The sequence below is a fragment of the Marmota monax genome, unplaced genomic scaffold (genome assembly GCF_021218885.2).
Source record: "Marmota monax isolate L192 unplaced genomic scaffold, Marmota_monax_Labrador192_F-V1.1 WCK01_AAM20220418_F8-fsc00988, whole genome shotgun sequence".
NCBI lineage: Eukaryota > Metazoa > Chordata > Mammalia > Rodentia > Sciuridae > Marmota > Marmota monax.
In genome coordinates, this window is record NW_026694884.1 from 15,867 (window position 1) to 34,195 (window position 18,329).

The following is an 18,329-nucleotide window of genomic DNA, read 5'->3' on the forward strand; positions in this document are numbered from 1 at the left end:
ACATCAATGACTCAACCAGACCTGAGATACAGGTTGGGTCCTCGGTAAAGGGGGGATTGTTATTTTTCCAGTTATACAGGTCTGAAGAGGAGAAAGGCCAATACGGGTAGGCTTGCATTTTTCCCCCATGGCCGTCGTCAATCATTGGCCCTTAGGGATGGAGGGGGAGCATCACGGGAGTTCTAGGGTTTTCAATCATTCACCGTGTGCGAGTTCCTTTAGCCGGGCCAGATTCCTCCAGGGGAGGAGGGGCTGTGTGTGCTGCAGGGGAGTTATCTGGAGGGTGCTGGGCTGGCTTAGCTTCCTCCAATGGCAGAGAGGCTGATTCAGCAGCAGGGGAATCACTTAGAGGGTGTTGGGGGTTGGGGATGAGGGCAGGGGATAAGTAGTGGGACGAGAGTCCAGTAGTGTCAAATCTTGTGACTCAGGGAGAACAGAGGATGGAGGAGGAGGAGGAGCAGATGGTTTGAGAGATCGTGGGGGAAGGAATAGGAGTGGGGTCAGGGGCAAGGAAAGGCTTCACCCATGGAGGAGGAGATTTGCAGAGGTCCTGCCAAGTTAAGATATATGGCTGTTGATCTTAATGGCTATGTGGCCCTGGATGAAAGACAATATCTCTGACTTTTTAAATTAGTGGTAAGTAGAAAGATCCTTCTAGGGGCCATCCGCATCCAAAGGTGGGCCATTCTGAGGCACAGAGAGTCTGCCAGGTCCAGTGTTTTACTGAAAAAGAAAGATTCTGAGCCCTTAAGCGGACTTTGGTCCAGTGATCAAGTGTCAGGGAGAGAGGCATTGAAGTGATCTGTCCCATAGTGAAAGATACACAAACAGTAAAAGCAACGACACATGACACAGAGAAGACTAGACAATAAAGACAGGCAATGGACGTCCAACACTGAGACCAGGACTGAGTAGCCAGCAAATCCCGATGGGCTAGCAATACCAAATCTGAAACAAAATATCACTGAGTAGAGGAGACTATTGTTCCTCGATTTCCCGAGTACTCTGGGGCATCCCCCAGGGACATGGCCTGTGGCTCTGTGACACGTCTGTCAGCCACCATCGGAGAGAGCTTGTGCTCTTCATGGACAGCCATTTTGCCAAGCCCTAACCTGAAACCTGAAACCAGAAAGAGGCGCCTTACTTACCTCGAGAGGAGCCCGTTGGAGTCTCTCTTCCGCCGCTACCGGATCTCGGTGGAACCTCCATATGTAAAGGTCGGGCAAGCGTCGGGGGAAGAGACCACCAAGAGACTGTCTCATGCAAAAGCAAAGGGTTTCTGGGGGTCCAGCATGCTGGAGCTCAGAGCTAACTTGAATAGAGCAGAGAGAGCTGAGAACAGCTTAAGAAGAGCTTGTATATTTTCCTTGGAGAGGGCAGGGAGGGATGTTTATTGATGGGTCCTGGCAAGTGAGCTGTTTGTGTGCAACCGAGTGAGGGAGTACATTCTGCAGTTTGGCAGTTGGTGTCAGCACATTCTGGGAACAAGGTTAGCAAACAGTTCTCAAGATTTCAACAGTGTTTTACTAAGCATAAAGAAAAACAGGAAGTGACAAGTACCTATTTTATTAACCTTTCACTACCGAATATACTTTGCCAGATTTCCTAAAGTCTCTATTGATATCTGATTTCCTACATATTTTCCCCAGTTCATCATTGTGACTGACTCTTCACATGTGCTGACATTTACATTCACTCTATACCCGAAACCCTATAGCTAAAGAACTTTTGGTCCAAATCCTATACTCACTGTTGTTTCTAAACCTACCGACTATCTTCCTAATCCTACCGACTATCCCTTTTTGACTGGAAGTTCTCTTTGACAATCAATCATCCAAGGTACAAGGTCCTATGCAATTGTATATGGATTTTTCTGAGACATCTGTGCAGAAAACAAAACAAAGCGAAGTATAGCAATCAAGGGCCCAATGCCCTTCTGGGCTTCTAATCTTACCTAGATTTCTGTTTTCATACTTATATTTCACCTATATATTCTTGTAAATATTGCAGGTTCCCAATAGCATTATACATCCAGCAGAATGATTCCTAATCCAAATCGAACTTGTTATTAACCCTAACCATACACCGTTCCCTCAATCTAACTTTACAGAAGAGCAGGGACAGAGTAGGTCTTACAATACAGGAATGTAGGGGATATTCCAACTGCCAAGGAACTCAAAGGTCCATGCAAAAATTATCCCTGGAGAAATTGTAGGCAGCTATGAAGGACCTGAGAGAGCAAAAGTCATCTTCCATTGCAAACAACCTGGTCAGGATGAAGGGATGTGTCTGAATCAGCCACTCTCTTCTTAATGTAGAGAAGAAGGACCAAACCAGGCCTGTGTGGAGAGCTGTACCTGGTTGCCTATGGTTGATATACCATTCTAACTTCTGAAAGTGTCACAGGAAGCAGGGGTAGCCTCCATTTCATGGGACCCTTGGAAGCAACTGTTAGGACAATGTGGTTGCCAAGGCAGTAACCTCATTCAGTTCCTGAAGGAAGTGACCTCACCTCACATCCTTGGTGATGGAAATCTCTGAACTTGGGATACAGGAAGCCAGGCACCCAAATCCAGTCCCAGTCACAGTCCCAGTGGTCTCACTTCTTTGGATTTACCAAGGACAGAGTCAGTCTTTCTGGGTACCTACTGATGTGAGCATGGCTAAATGCCAGGAAAGCTCTGAAGAGAGGCTGTTCAAGAGAAAGCAGGTAGTGGCTCACCGCTGGCTCCTGACAACTTCACAGTGTTGGCCAAGGAAACCAGATCTGAGACAGGACAGGCCATTTCGGGGGAACATATTATGGCCCACCAGTCAGAGGACACTCCAGATAGTCAGACACCTACTTGGGGGAAGGAGGTGCCTTTATGGGTGTGGGTGTGTGTTTGTGGTTTTGTCTCACGTTCTGAGAACAGGTAGGAAAGGCGGTTTGTTTGGTTTGGAGTGGAGTGTTTCTAGTAAGTTCTTTGACAAGGCGAGTGTTTCTATGTCTGTGTATCCCACTGTGTCCGTGGTTGTAGACATTAGAAAAGAGAATACATCAATGGATGTGTCCTGTATAGTAGAAAGCTTCCCAGCATTCATCCTGCCCAATTTATGAATTGACTGCAGCTTGTCTTATTGATGGGCAACACCTGCTAACTTCCTAAGTTGCTGTTTTCTTCCTGAATTCTGGCCACTCTCCAGAATAGGCCCATGGTTTTGTGTCCAAGATATGTACCACCTCCAAGCTCTTTGACATGGCCATGTACTGGATAGCTGAAGGAATGGCGAGCATCTCAGAAAACTCAGATATCACTGTGACCAGTAAAGTCTCAGTGGAGAAACCCTGCTTTGGGCCTTCTGCTCACCTATTGTTCTGTTGCCCTGAATGTCAGGAAGGTCCTTGCCTCAGGCCACCCCTTTGTGAAACCTGAAGAAAACAGTTTTCAAATGGAAATGAATGGGCATCACCTGTGGCTCTTTGCTTAATTGCTTTGGAAAGGGATGTGTCTGAATCAGCCTCTTGGCCCTGTGTGAGGCTGTGGCTTAGATTCTCAGCACCCAATGGATCTAAAGAAAGATCCCATGTGTGCATCAAAAACCAAAATGGCCAAAAGAGCAGTCATAGTAGATGAAGTCTCTCGCCTTCCTCTGTAAGCCTCCTGACATCCATCAAGTGAGAATAGGGATCCTTTGGGTCAAATGAGTTCTTCAAAGCCCTGCAGAGATGCTTGGGTTTTCTCATGACTCCAAATCACATAAAGAATATATACCCAACTGTGAGTAGGCCCCAAATTGAAGAAGCAGACAGTATTAATGGCAGGCCTATTTGATCACTCCTTGTTCACATGAAGGGTGTCCAGGCCACCCTGACTTTAGGCAAATTAGGGGCAAGGGAGCTTATTCTGGACACTGTCTTGGGCTGCACCCCTCATGGAAACCTCCAGCCAGAGGTTGTGAGGAGTGTCTATATGGAAGAAGATGAGGGCCATGTGGGAGTGTTTTAGTTTTAATTGTGGTCATTTGTGTGGCGGAGTGGAATAGATGACTGGGTCCACCTGGGCTTGAACTCTGGTGTGATTCCCCTTAGAGAATGAGTTCTGGAACTGACCTCAGAGAAGTATGGCCATGAATTGTGTTGGGATATTAGGAGTTCAGGCATGAGATTCGCCCTTGGAATCTGAGATCTATGCCCAGGTTGGCTTTCCACAGAGCACTGGGAATATCAGCCAGGATATCACATGATTTTATTCTGAAAGACTTGGCAGAAATAGTTGAGAGTCTAAACACACATGGACCTCACATTGTAGACCTCAATGGGCCTGGCTTCATGTGACCTTTTGGCCACTCTTTGGGAAGCCTTGCCTGTGAGAGTTCTCCAGAGCATTCTTTGAAATGAGCTTCCTCACCATTTAATGGTTCCTGAATGAACTGAACCCCACAGTGCCTCCAACTTCATCCTTGAAAAATGGTTAGATAAATACCATGAAATGTTTTAAATTCTCATGACCAGGTGGCACTGGAGAATCTTTGGTTGTCCTGTTACTGATCATGTGTATACCAGACAGTGCCTTGATTGACTGAGTTTCATGAAAATGGTGTAGAACAGAGATGCCAGTAAGTTGGAGACTGCTGAGTAGTAGGCTTAGAGCAGTGGTGGGCAGGTGTGTGATCAAACATCTGTGTTGTGGCCATGTGGTTCTGCCATTGGCTTTCAAATGGCTTGTTATTGACATGGTGCAGTCATCGGACCATTATATGTAAAGGCATCTTGTTATATGGAGATGTTTCAGGGCAATGTTCAGAATCAGGTTGCTATGGTCAAGGGGGAAATCTATGTGGGATAGAAGCCTGATTGGTGCATTCTGCTGCAGACCTTGACCCACTACACATGACAGAACTCCCTCCAGCACTGTGTCCCAGTTGAACTCCTTGTATTTCATGAAGCAAATACCAAACTCCAGTGCAGCAGCATAAAACACCACGAAAAGTGGAGGATGACCATATGGTTTCACAGTCCACACAGGGAGAAAATTATCCCCCAGTGGCCACAGTTTACCTACAAAGAGAGAATTCATCACTGCTGCCTTATGTTCATTGGAAAATAAGAAACCATGTCCTCCAGGTCACGTAGATGCAGACCCAGCTTTGATGGTGTCACTACAAAGGAAGCTAAAGCTCCTGACAACTACATGTATTTCAAGTGACAACCTCAGAGGCAGTTTCTCAAGAAGTCTTTAGGCCAGCAGAGCTCCATGTTTGTGAAGTATTTACCCTGTCCCTTACATTTGGAAACTCCTCTACCACTTCCAAGGTTGTGTACTCCTGAGCATATTCCATTCCAGATATGTATTCACAGATTTTCTAACTCTTATCCTTTAATTGTGTCTTACTTGACGCGAAGGTAATGTTCTCAATGAGCGTGAGAAGGTTTTTTGTGTAGCACATATTTACATACACATTGGATACATTTACCAATTTTCCATTCAAAATACTGAATCCCTGACACTAACCCATAGCCTACAAGACTCTGACTACTAATCCTAATATGAAGGAGAAAAATAACCCAAACAGAATTAAATACAAGCAGTTCAGAGGAGGCATGGTGTATAGTTGTATTGCCTTTTGCCTTATATAGGGTAGGAGTTATAAATCTAGTCAATTTTTTTTTGTTGAAATAGTTCTCCATGTGTTTTTAAAGTTAACAAATATATGAACTCTTGTCTCCCTTTCTTTGTAGCCTATTCAGCACATGTATTTTTATATGCACATATAGAATCATACCTGGTACCACATTTATATTCATGTGAGGTGGCTTACTTGGCACATACAAATTGTGAGAAGAGATCACTTCTCCTAAATGATTTTGGAACTTTAAATTCAACCTATGGGTGAGCTTCCTAGTTGAACAACATTATACATAAATTCATGTTCAGTAAAATGAATATTTTTGGATCTGTCGATGATATATATTTCATGGTGAATTTCGATTGGCATAATATTGCTACTTTTTAATGTCTGTGTGCGTATTTGTGTGTATATATACATATATATATATATATATATATCTCCAAATTATCAAAATATGAAATATATGTGTCTTATTATACACTCCCAAATTCATTATATTCCCCTATGTGGATTTATAATACACTTTCACAAGATTATTCTCAGGAATATTCATCCACATGCAATACATATTTGTTTCCTAGTACTGACAACTAACTTCAGAGAATGGTGCTTACAAATCCTAATATTTCTACAGTAACTTTCCCAGTTTAACATCAATGCAAGTAGATTCCGATGGGACATGAAGTGTAGTTTGACATTCATTTCTATTCAACACTGGTACATTACTATTTCTTCACTTTATGCACATCTTAGGATATATATTTCATCCACAATTTCGCAAATTTATAGGCATTTTTTTCACTTTCCATCATTTCCTGCTTCAGAACACATGTATTCCTCCATGTTTCTTGACTGGTCTTTTCATGAGACTTCTTTATAAACAGATTATTTTCGATTTCCATAATAACTTTTGAAGCAAAACTCACACACCCTTCATGATAAACCATAACCCTAATATTACCATTAGAAATATAACTGGTGGGAATGAATGATTGTATATCATTTTAAGATTTTTTATATTTTTTCAAATATCAATTCAATCCATTATTTAAAGTGGAACTAGTTATATCATTTACTCACAGTATGGTCTATTCATGCATTATCTCAATATGTATAGACAGAGGGTACACCTCTTTGTACCACCAATACTAATTTATACATCTTCAAAATATTGCTCTCAAAATGGAGGAAGAAATTCTCATGTCACCTGATCTACATATACATTTTATCACAGTAATATTCTGGACACAATATGCAAAGTACACACTTATGATTGTACAAAACCCTAAATGGAAAGTGAACATGGATTAATAAAAACATCCATGTCCAGGTTGTCTAATGCTCTCAAATGTCAATCCTATTGGTGACCACATATTTGTTTCTTCCTAAGATTATATATTCAAACTCAAACCTGTTGAAAATGTTTAATCCTTTTACTCACTTTATACTTTGCCTGATTTCCTAATGTCTCTATTGATATCTGTTTTCCTACATAATGTCCATGCAGATATGATCCTTGGAGAAGATGTAGGCCGCTATGCAGGACCTGAGAGAGCAAAAGTCATCTTCCATGGTAAACAACATGGTCAGGATGAAGGGATGTGTCTGAATCAGCCTCTCTCTTCTTAACGTAGAGAAGATGACCCAAACCAGGCCTATGTGGAGAGCTGTTCCCAGCTGCTTATGGTTGATATACCATTCTAACTTGTGAAAGTGTCACAGGTAGTAGGGGCAGCCTCCAGTTCATGGGACCCTTGGAAGCAACTGTTAGTACCAAGTTGTTGCCAAGGCATTGACCTCATTCAGTTTCTGAAGGAAGTGTTCTACCTCACTTCCTTGGTGATGGAACTCTCTGAACTTGGAATCCAAGAAGCCAGGCACCCAGAGCCAGACCCAGTCCCAGTCCCAGTGGGCTCACTTGTTTGGATTTACCATGGACAGAGTCAGTCTTTCTTGGTACCTACTGATGTGAGGATGGCCAAATGCCAGGAGAGTTCTCAAGATGGGCCTTTCTTGAGAAATCAGGGAGTGGCTCACTGCTGGCACCTGACAACTTCATTGACTTGTCCAAGGAGACCAGATCTGAGACAGGACAGGCAATTTTGGTGGAACATAGTATGGCCCACCAGTCAGAGAACTCTCCGGATAGTCATAGACCTACTTGGGGGAAGGAGGTGCCTTTGTGAGTGTGGGGGTGAGTTTGAGGTTTTGTCTCATGTTTTGAGAATAGGTAGGAAAGGCATTTTGTTTTGTTTGGAGTGGACTGTGTCTTGTAAGTCGTTTGACAAGGTGAGTGTTTCTATGTCTGTGTATCTCACTGTGTCCATGGTTGTAGACATTAGAAAAGAGAATGCATCAATGGATGTGTCCTGTCTAGTAGAAAGCTTCCCAGCATTCATCATGCCCAGTTGATAATGGACTTTGGCTTGCCTTATGGTTGGGCAACACCTGCTATCTTCCTAAGTTCCTGTTTTCTTCATGAATTCTCGCCACTCTCCAGAATAGGCTCATGGTTTTGTGTCCAAGATATGTACCACCTTCAAGCTCTGTGAAATGGCCATGTACTGGATAGATGAATGGAATTGTGAGTATCTCAGAAAACTCAGATATCAGTGTGAGCAGTAAAGTTTCAATTGAGAAACACAGCTTTGGGCCTTTTGCTTACCTATTGTTCTGTTGCCTTGAATGTTAGGAAGGTCTTTGCCTCAGGCCACCCCTTTGTGAAGCCTGAAGAAAACAGTTTTCAAAAGGAAATAAATGGGCATCACCTGTGGCTCTTTGCTTAATTGCTTTGGAAAAGGATGTGTCTGAATCAACCTCTCGGCCCTGTGTGAGGCTGTGGCTTACATTCCCAGCACCTGATGGATCAAAAGTTAGATCCCATGTGTGCATCCAAAACCATAATGGCCAAAAAGCAGTCATTGTGGATGAAGTCTATCACCTTCCTCTGTAAGGTTCCTGACTTCCATCAAGTGAGAATAGGGATCCTTTGCGTCAAATGAGTTCTTCTAATCCCTGCAGAGCCTAGCCCATAGGTGCTTGGATATTGTCATGACTCCAATTCACATAAGGATTCTAAACCTCAGAGTCAGAAGGGCTCAAATTGGAGAAGCTGAGCAGTATTAACTGTAGGCCTATTTGATCACTCCTGGTTCACAGGAAGGGTGTTTAGGCCACCCTGACATTAGGCCAATGAGGGGCATGGGAGCTTATTTTGGACACTGTCTTGGGCTGTACCCCTCATGGACACCTCCAGCCAGAGGTTATGATGAGTATCTATATGGAAGAAGATGAGGGACATGTGGGAGTGTTTTGATTTTAATTGTGTTCATTTGGATGGTGGTTGGAAGAGATGACTGGGTTTACCAGGACTTGAACTCTGGTGTGATTCCCCTTAGAACCTGATTTCTGGATCTGAACTCAGAGAATTATTGCCAAGAATTTTGTTGTGATTTCAGGAGGCCATGCATGAGAGTTGGCCTTGGAAACTGAGATCTAGGCCCAGGGTGGCTTTCCCCAGAGCAATGGGAATCTCAACAAGGATATCACATGATTTTATTCTAAAAGACTTGGCAGTCATTGTTGACAGTCAAAACACACATGGACCTCATACTGCATACCTCAATAGGCCTGGCTTCATGTGACCTGTTGACCACTCAAGACATTCCATCTGCTGCAGGTATAAACTCTTCTAATGTTGAGTTGAGCTGCATTGCTTGTGGTCCTTTCTTTCCTTGTCTTTTCAAAACTTTCGCATTTCTTTCTGCTCGGTGAAACTGTTGTGTTATTGAATTTTCCCCCTATATATTTATATTGCTCTTTTATAGTTGCAAAGTCTCCCTCACAGGCACGGGCGACGGCTCTGACCCTCCTACAATAGGGGCAATGTGCCTAACAAGGCGGCAGCCCACTGGGCCTGTTCTGCCATTTGGAATCAGGTCCGCCTACCTTACAGGCGTGAGCGGCGGTTCTGCCACTCTGCGGGCGCTGGGCCTGTTCTACCAGTGGGTCAGATGTGCATCTGACTTAGAGGCATGGGCTTCAGCTCTGCCCGTCCTTGGGGGGCGGCTCTGCCCCTCACCCTATCAATGTGTTTTTAAAGTTAACAAATATGTGAATTCCTGTCTCTATTTCTCTGTAGCCTATTCAGAACATGTATTTTTATATGCACATATAGCATCCTACCTGGTATCACACATACATTCTTGTGAGTTAGGCTGAACTGGCAGATACACATTGTGAGAAGAGATCACTCCTCCTAAACGATGTTGGAACTGAAAATTCAACCTATGGGTGAGCTTCCTGGTAGAACAACATTATACATAAATCCATGCTCAGTAAAATGAATATTTTTGGATCTGTGGATGATATATATTTCATGGTGAATTTCAATTGGCATATATATTGCTACTTTTTAATGTCTGTGTCTGTTTTGTGTGTGTGTGTATATATATATATATATATATATATATACACTCTACAGATTATTCAAAATATGAAATATATGTGTGTTATTATACACTCCATAAATTCATTCATGTTCATGTATGTGGATTTATAATAAAGTTTTCACAAGATTATTCTCAGAAATATTCATCCACCTGATAGACATATTTGTTTCCTAGTACAGAAAACTAACTTCAGTGAATGGTGCATACAAATCCTAATAATTCTACAGTAACTGACCCAGTTTAGCACCAATGCAAGTAGATTCCTACGGGACATAATGTGTATTCTGACGTTCATTTTTATTCAACACAGGTACATTACTATTTCTTCAGTTTTTGCACATCATAGGATATATATTTCATCCACAAGTTCACAAATTTATAGGCATTTGTTTCATTTTCAATCACTTCCTGCTTCAAAACACATGTATACCTCCAGGTTTCCTGACTGGTCTTTTCATGAGACTTCTTTCCAAACACATTATTTTCGAATTACATAATCACATTTGAAGCAAAACTCACACACGTTTCATGAAAAACCATAACCCTAATATTACCATTAGTTGTATAACTGGTTGGAATGAATGATTGTATATCAATGTAAGATTTCCTGTATATTTTCAGATATCAATTCAGTCCATTATTTAAAGTGGGAACCAGTTATATTATTTATTCACAGTATGGTCTATTCATGCATTATCTCTATATTGATAGACACAGGGTAAACATAATTGTACCAAAGTCTAAATGGAAAGTGAGCATGAATTTCTAAAAACATCCATGTCCAGGTTGCCTAATGCTCTCAAATTTCAATCCTATCGGTGACTACATATTTGTTTCTTCCTAAGATTATATATTCAACCTCAACCCTGTTGAAAATATCTAATCCTATCACTCACTTTATACTTTGCCTGATTTCCTAATGTCTCTATTGATATCTGCTTTCCTACATATTTTCCCCAGTTCATCATTGTGAGTGATTCTTCACATGTGCTGACATTTACATTCACTCTCTACCCGAAACCGTATTGCTAAAGAAATTTTTGTCCAAATCCTATACTCAATTTTGATTCTAAACCTAACGACTATCTTTCTAATCCTACCGACTATCCCTTTTTGACTGGATGTTCTCTTCAACATTCAATCATCGAAGGTACAGTGTCCTATGCCATTGTATACCGATTGATCTGAGACATCTGTGCAGGACATAATTCAAAGCTAAGTATTTCAATCAAGGGCCCAATGTCCTTCTGGGATTCAAATCTTACCTAGATTTCTGTTTTCATACTTATATTTCAACTATATATTCTTATTAATATTCCAGGTTCCAAACACCATTATTCATACCACAGAATGATTCCTAACACAAATGCAACATGTTATTAACCCTAACCATACACTCTTCCCTCAATCTAATTTTACAGAAGAGCAGGGACAGAGTTTGTCTTACAATACAGGAATGTAGGGTATCTACCACCTGCTGAAAACCTCAAATGTCCAAGCAGAAATGATCCCTGGAGAAGAAGTAGGCAGCTATGTAGGACCTCAGAGAGCAAAAGTTATCTTCCATGGCAAACAAAGTTTTCAGGATGAAGGGATGTGTCTGAATCAGCCTCTCTCTTCTTAATGTAGAGAAGATGGTCCAAACCAGGCCTGTGTGGAGAGCTGTTCCCGGGAGCCTATGTTTGATATACCATTCTAACTTGTGAAAGTGTCACAGAAAGTAGTAGCAGCCTCCATCTCATAGGACCCTTGGAAGCAACTGTTAGGACAAAGTGGTTGTCAAGGCAGTGACCTCATTCAGTTCCAGAAGGAAGTGACCTACCCCACTTCTTTGGTGAGGGAACTCTCTGAAATTTGGATTCAGGAAGCCACGCACCCAGAGCCAGTCCCAGTCCCAGTCCCAGTGGGCTAACTTGTTTTGATTTACCAAGGACAGAGTCAATCTTTCTTGGTACCTACAGATGTGAGAATGGCCAAATGCCAGGAGATCTCTGAAGAGGGGGTCTATCCTGAGAAAGCAAGAAATGGTTCACTGCTGGCTCCTGACAACTTCACAGTGTTGGCCAAGAAGACCAGATCTGAGACAGGACAGGCCATTTTGGAGGAACATAGAATGGCCCACCAGTCAGAGGACACTCTGGATAGTCACAGACCTACTTGGGGAAGGAGGTGCCTTTGTGGGTGTGGGTGTGGTTTTGTGGTTTTGTCTCATGTTCTGAGAAGAGGTAGGAAAGGCGGTTTGTTTGGTTTGGAGTGGACTGTTTCTAGAAAGTCGTTTAACAAGGCGAGTGTTTCTATGTCAGTGTACCCCACTGTGTCCATGTTTGTAGACATGTGAAAAGAGAATGCAACAATGGATATGCCCTGTCTAGTAGAAAGCTTCCCAGCATTCATCCTACCAATTTATGAATGGATTGCAGCTTGTGTTATGGATGAGCAACCTCTACTATCTTCCTAAGTTACTATTTTCTTCCAGAATTCTGGCCACTATCCATAATAGGCTCATGGTTTTGTTTCCGAGATATGTACCACCTCCAAGCTCTGTGACATGGCCATGTACTGGATAGCGGAATGGAATGGCAAGCATCTCAGAAAACTCAGATATCAGTGTGACCAGGAAAGTCTCAGTGGAGAAACCATGCTTTGAGCCTTTTGCTTACCTATTGTTCTGTTGCCCTGAATGTCAGGAAGTTCTTTGCCTCAGGCCACCCCTTTGTGAAACCTGAAGAAAACAGTTTTCAAATGGAAATGAATGGGCATCACCTGTGGCTCTTTGCTTAATTGCTTTGGAAAGGGATGTGTCTGAATCAGCCTCCTTACCCTGTGTCAGGCTATGGCTTAGATTCTCAGTACCTGATGGATCTAAAGAATGTTCCCATGTGTGTATCCAAAACCAAAATGTTAAAAATATAAGTCATTGTGGATGAAGTCTCTTGCCTTCCTCTGTTAGGTTCCTGACCTCCATCAAGTGAGAATAGGGATCCTTTGGGTCAAATGATTTCTTCAAAGCCCTGCAGAGTTGCTTGGGTTTTTTCATAACTTCAAATCACATAAAGAATCTGTACCTGATGGTCAGTAGGCATCAAATTGCAGAAGCAGAGCAGTATTAATGGCAGGCCTATTTGATCACTCCTTGTTCACATGAAGGGTGTCCAGGCCACCTTGAGTTTCAGCAAATGAGGGGCAAGGGAGCTTATTTTGAACACTGTCTTGGGCTGCGCCCCTCATGGAAACCTGCAGCCAGAGGTTATGATGAGTGTCTATATGGAAGATGTTGAGGGCCATGTGGGAGTGTTTTGGTTTTAATTGTGGTCATTTGTGTGGCGGTTGGAAGAGATGACTGGGCTTAAATACTGGTGTGATTCCCCATAATGCTGAGTTCTGAAACTGACCTCAGAGTATTGCCATGAATTGTGTTTGGATTTTAGGAGGCCACACATGAGAGTCGCCCTTGTAAACTGAGTTCTAGGCCCAGGATGGCTTTCCACATAGCAATGTGAATCTCATCCAGGATATCACATGATTTTATTCCTAAAGAGTTGGCAGCCATAGTTAAGAGACAAAACACACATGGATCTCACATTGTAGACCTCAATGGGCCTGGCTTCATGTGACCTTTTGGACACTCTTCTGGAAGCCTTGCCTGTGAGAGTTCTCCAGAGCTTTCATTCAAATAAGCTTCTTCAAATTTTTATGGTTCCTGGATGAATGGGAACCCACAGTGGCTACAACTTCATCATTGAAAAATGGATAGATAAATATCATAAAATTTTGGACATTCCCATGACCAGGTGGCACTGGAAAACCTTTAGATGTCCTATTGCTGATCATGAGTGTAACAGACAGTGCCTTGATTGACTGGGTTTCATGAAAATGGTGTAGAACAGAGATGCCAGTAAGTTGGATCCTTCTGAGTAGTTGGCCAAGAGCAGTGGTGTGCAGGTTTGTGATAACACATCTGTTCTGTGGCCATGTGGATCTGCCATTGGCTTCCAAATGGCTTGTGACTGACATAGTGCAGCCAGCAGACCCTTCTATGAAAAGGCATCTTGTTATATGGAGACGTTTCTGGGCAATGTTCAGAATCACGTTGCTATGGACAAGGGGACAAGCTATGTGGGATAGAAGCCTGATTGGTGCATTCTCCTTCAGACACTGACCCACCACACGTGACAGAATTTCCTCCAGCACTGTGACCCATTTCAACTCCTTGTATTTCATGAAACAAATAGGAAACTCCCAGTGTAGCAGCAAGAATGACCATGAAAAGTGGAGGATGACCAAAGGGCTTCACAGTCCACATGGGGAGACACTTATCCCCAATGGCCATAGTTTACCTACAAAAAGATAATTCATCACTGCTGCTCCATGTTCATTGGAAAATAAGAAAACATGTCCTCCAGGTCACATAGATGCAGATCCAGCTTTGATGGTCTCACTACAAAGGAAGCTAAAGCTCCTGACAATTACATATATTTCAAGTGCCCAACCTCAGAGGCAGTTACTCAAGAAGTCTTTAGGCCAGCAGAGCTCCATGTTTGTGGAGAGTTTACCCTGTCCCTTACTTTTGAAAACTCATCTACCACCTCCAAACTTGAGAATTCCTGAGCATTTTCCATTGCAGATATGTATTCACAGATTTTCTAACTCTTCTCCTCTAATTGTGTCTTACTTTGGGCGAAGGTAATGTTAAGGCATTGTTCTGGATGAGAGTGAGAAGATTTTTGTGTAGCACATATTTGCAAAACCATTGTATTCATTTTCCTATTTTCAATTTGAAATACTGAATCCTTGACACGAACACATACCCTACTAGACTCTGACTACTAATCCTAATATGATGTAGAAAAATAACCCAAACTGAACAGAAATACAAGCAGTTCAGAGGAGGCATGCTGTATAGTTGGACTTGCCTTTTGCATGATAAATGGTAGGTGTTAAATGTCTAGTTAATTTTTAATTGAAATAGTTCTCCATGTGTTTTTAAAGTAAACAAATATGTGAATCCTGTCTCTCGTTCTCTGTAGCCTCTTCAGCACATGTATTTTCATATGCACATATAGAATCCTACATGGTATAACATGTACAATTTTTGAATTGGCTGCTGGTAGATACAAATTATGAGATCACTCCTCCTAAACGCTGTTGGAACTGCAAATACAACCTATGTGTGAGCTTCCTAGTAGAACAATATTATACATAAATCCATGTTCAGTAAAATGAATATTTTTGCATCTGTGGATGATATATATTTCATGATGAATTTCGATTTGCATATATATTGCTACCTTTTAATGTCTGTGTTTTATATATATATATATATATATATATATATATATATATATATATATATATACTTTCCAGATTTTTCAAAATATGAAATATATGTGTCTTATTTTACACTCCCTAAATTCATTCATATTCATGTATATGGATTTATAATCAACTTTTCACAAGATTATTCTCAGAAATATTCATCCACCTGAAATACATATTTCTTTTCTACTACTGACAACTAACCTCAGTGAATGGTGCATACAAATCCTAATATTTCTTCAGTAACTGCCCCAGTTTAACATCAATCCAAGTAGATTACTATGGGACATGATGTATATTTTGACGTTCATTTTCATTCAGCACTGGTACATTAGTATTTCTTCAGGTTATGCATATCATAGGATATGTATTTCATCCACAAGGTAGCAAAATTGTTTGCATTTTTTTCATTTTCAATCACTATCTATTCAGATCACATGTATTCCTCTATGTTTCTTGACTGGTATTTTCATGAGACTTCTTTCCAAACACATTATTTTCCAATTCCATAATCACTTTTGAAGCAAAACTCACACACCCTTCATGAAAAAAAACATAACCCTAATATTACCATTAGATGTATAACTGGTGGAATGAATGTATGTATATCAATATAAGATTTCTTATATATATTCAGATATAAATTCAATCCGTTATTTAAAGTGGAACCAGTTATATTATTTATTCACAGTATTGTCAATTAATGCATTACTTCTATATTCATAGACACAGGGTACAACCCTTTGTACTCCCAATACTAATTTTTACATCTTCAAAATATTGCTCCCAGAAATGGTAGAAGAAATAATCATGTCACCTGATCTACATATACATTTTATCACAGTAATATTCTGAACACAAAATGCAAAGGTCACACTTATGATTGTACCAAGGCCTAAATGGAAAGTGAACCTGCATTACTTAAATCATCCATGTCCAATTGCCTAATGCTCTCAATTGTCAATCCTATTGGTGACTACATATTTGTTTCTTCCTAAGATTATGTATTGAAACTCAACCCTGTTGAATGTGTAATCCTGTCACTCACTTTATACTTTGCCTGATTTCATAATGTCTCTATTGATATCTGCTTTCCTACATATTTTCTTCAGTTCATCATTGTGAATGACTCTTCACATGTGCTGACATTTACATTCACTCTCAAACCAAAACCCTATTGCTAAAGAACTTTTTTCCAAATCCTATACTCACTCTACTTCCTAAACCTACCGACTATATTCCTAATCCTACTGACTATCCCTTTTTGACTGGATGTTCTCTTCTACATTCAATCATCCAAGGTATAAGGTGATATGCCATTGTATATTGATTTATCTGAGATGTCTGTGCAAACGTAATTCAACACTAAGTATCCCAATCAAGGGCCCAATGCCCTTCTGGGCTTCAAATATTACCTAGATTTCTGTTTTCATACTTATATTTCACCTCTATATTCTTATAAATATCGCAGGTACCCAATACCATTATTCATCCAGCAGAATGATTCCTAACCCGAATCAAACATGTTATTAACACTAACCATACATTGTTCCCTCAATCTAACTTTACAGAAGAGCAGGGACAGAGTTGGTCTTACCATAGAGGAATGTAGGGCATCTTCCACCTGCTGAGAACCTCAAAGGTCCATGTAAAAATGATCCTGGGGAAGATGTAGGCAGCTATTAAGGACCTGAGATGCAAAAGTCATATTCTATGGCAAACAACCTGGTAAGGATGAAGGGTTGTGTCTGATCCAGCCTGTCTCTTCTTAATGTATAGAAGATGGACCAAACCAGGCCTGTGTGGAGAGCTGTTCCTGGGTGCCTATGGTAGATATACCATTCTAACTTGTGAAAGTGTCACAGGAAGTAGGGGCAGCCTCCATCTCATGGGACCATTGGAAGCAACTGTTAGGACAAAGTGGTTGCCAAGGCAGTGACCTCATTCATTTCCTGAAGGAAGTGACCTACCTCACTTCCTCGGTGATGGAACTCTCTGAACTTGGGATGCAGGAAGCCAGGCACCCAGAGCCTGACCCAGTCCCAGTCCCAGTGGGCTCACTTGTTTGCATTTACCAATGACAGAATCAGTCTTCCTTGGTACCTACTAATGTGAGGAAGGCCAAATGCCAAGAAAGCTCTGAAGAGGGGCCTTTCCTGAGAAAGCAGGTAAGGGCTCACCGCTGGCTCCAGACAACTTCACAAAGTTGGCCAAGGAAACCAGATCTGAGACAGGACAGGCCATTTCTGGGAACATAGTATGGCCCACCAGTCAGAGCATACTCCGGAGAGTCACAGACCTACTTGGGGAAGGAGGTGCCTTTGTGGGTGTGGGTGTGAGTTTGTGGTTTTGTCTCATGTTCTGAGAATAGGTAGGAAAGGCAGTTTGTTTGATTGGAATGGACAGTGTCTAGTAATTCCTTTGACAAGGTGAGTGTTTCTATGTGTGTGTATCTGTCTGTATCCGTGCTTGTAGACATTAGAAAAGAAAATGCATCAAAGGATGTGTCCTGTCTACTAGAAAGATTCCCATCATTCATCCAGCCCAATTGATGAATGGACTGTGACTTGCCTTATCAATGGGCAACACCTACAATCTTCCTAAGTTCCTGTTTTCTTCCTGAATTCTGGCCACTCTCCAGAATAGTCTCATGGTTTTGTGTCCAATTAATGTGCCACCTCCAAGCTCTGTGACATGGCCATGTACTGGACAGCTGAAGGGAATGGGAGAATCTCTGAAAACTCAGATATCAGTGTGACCAGGAATTTCTCGTTGGATAAACACTGTTTTGGGCCTTTTGCTTACCTACCCTTCTGTTGTCCTGAATGTCAGGAAGGTCTTTGCCTCAGTCCACCCCTTTGTGAAGCCTGAAAAGAACAGTTTTCAAATGGAAATGAATGGGCATCACCTGTGGCTCTTTGCTTAATTGCTTTGGAAAGGGATATGTCT

At 41.5% G+C, this 18,329-nt stretch overlaps 1 pseudogene; it reads left to right on the forward strand.

The window, feature by feature from the left end:
* The first annotated feature begins 1,025 nt into the window (after positions 1-1,025).
* LOC124080734 (cTAGE family member 2-like) overlaps positions 1,026-18,329 on the forward strand; it is a 39,410-nt pseudogene continuing 22,106 nt past the window's right edge.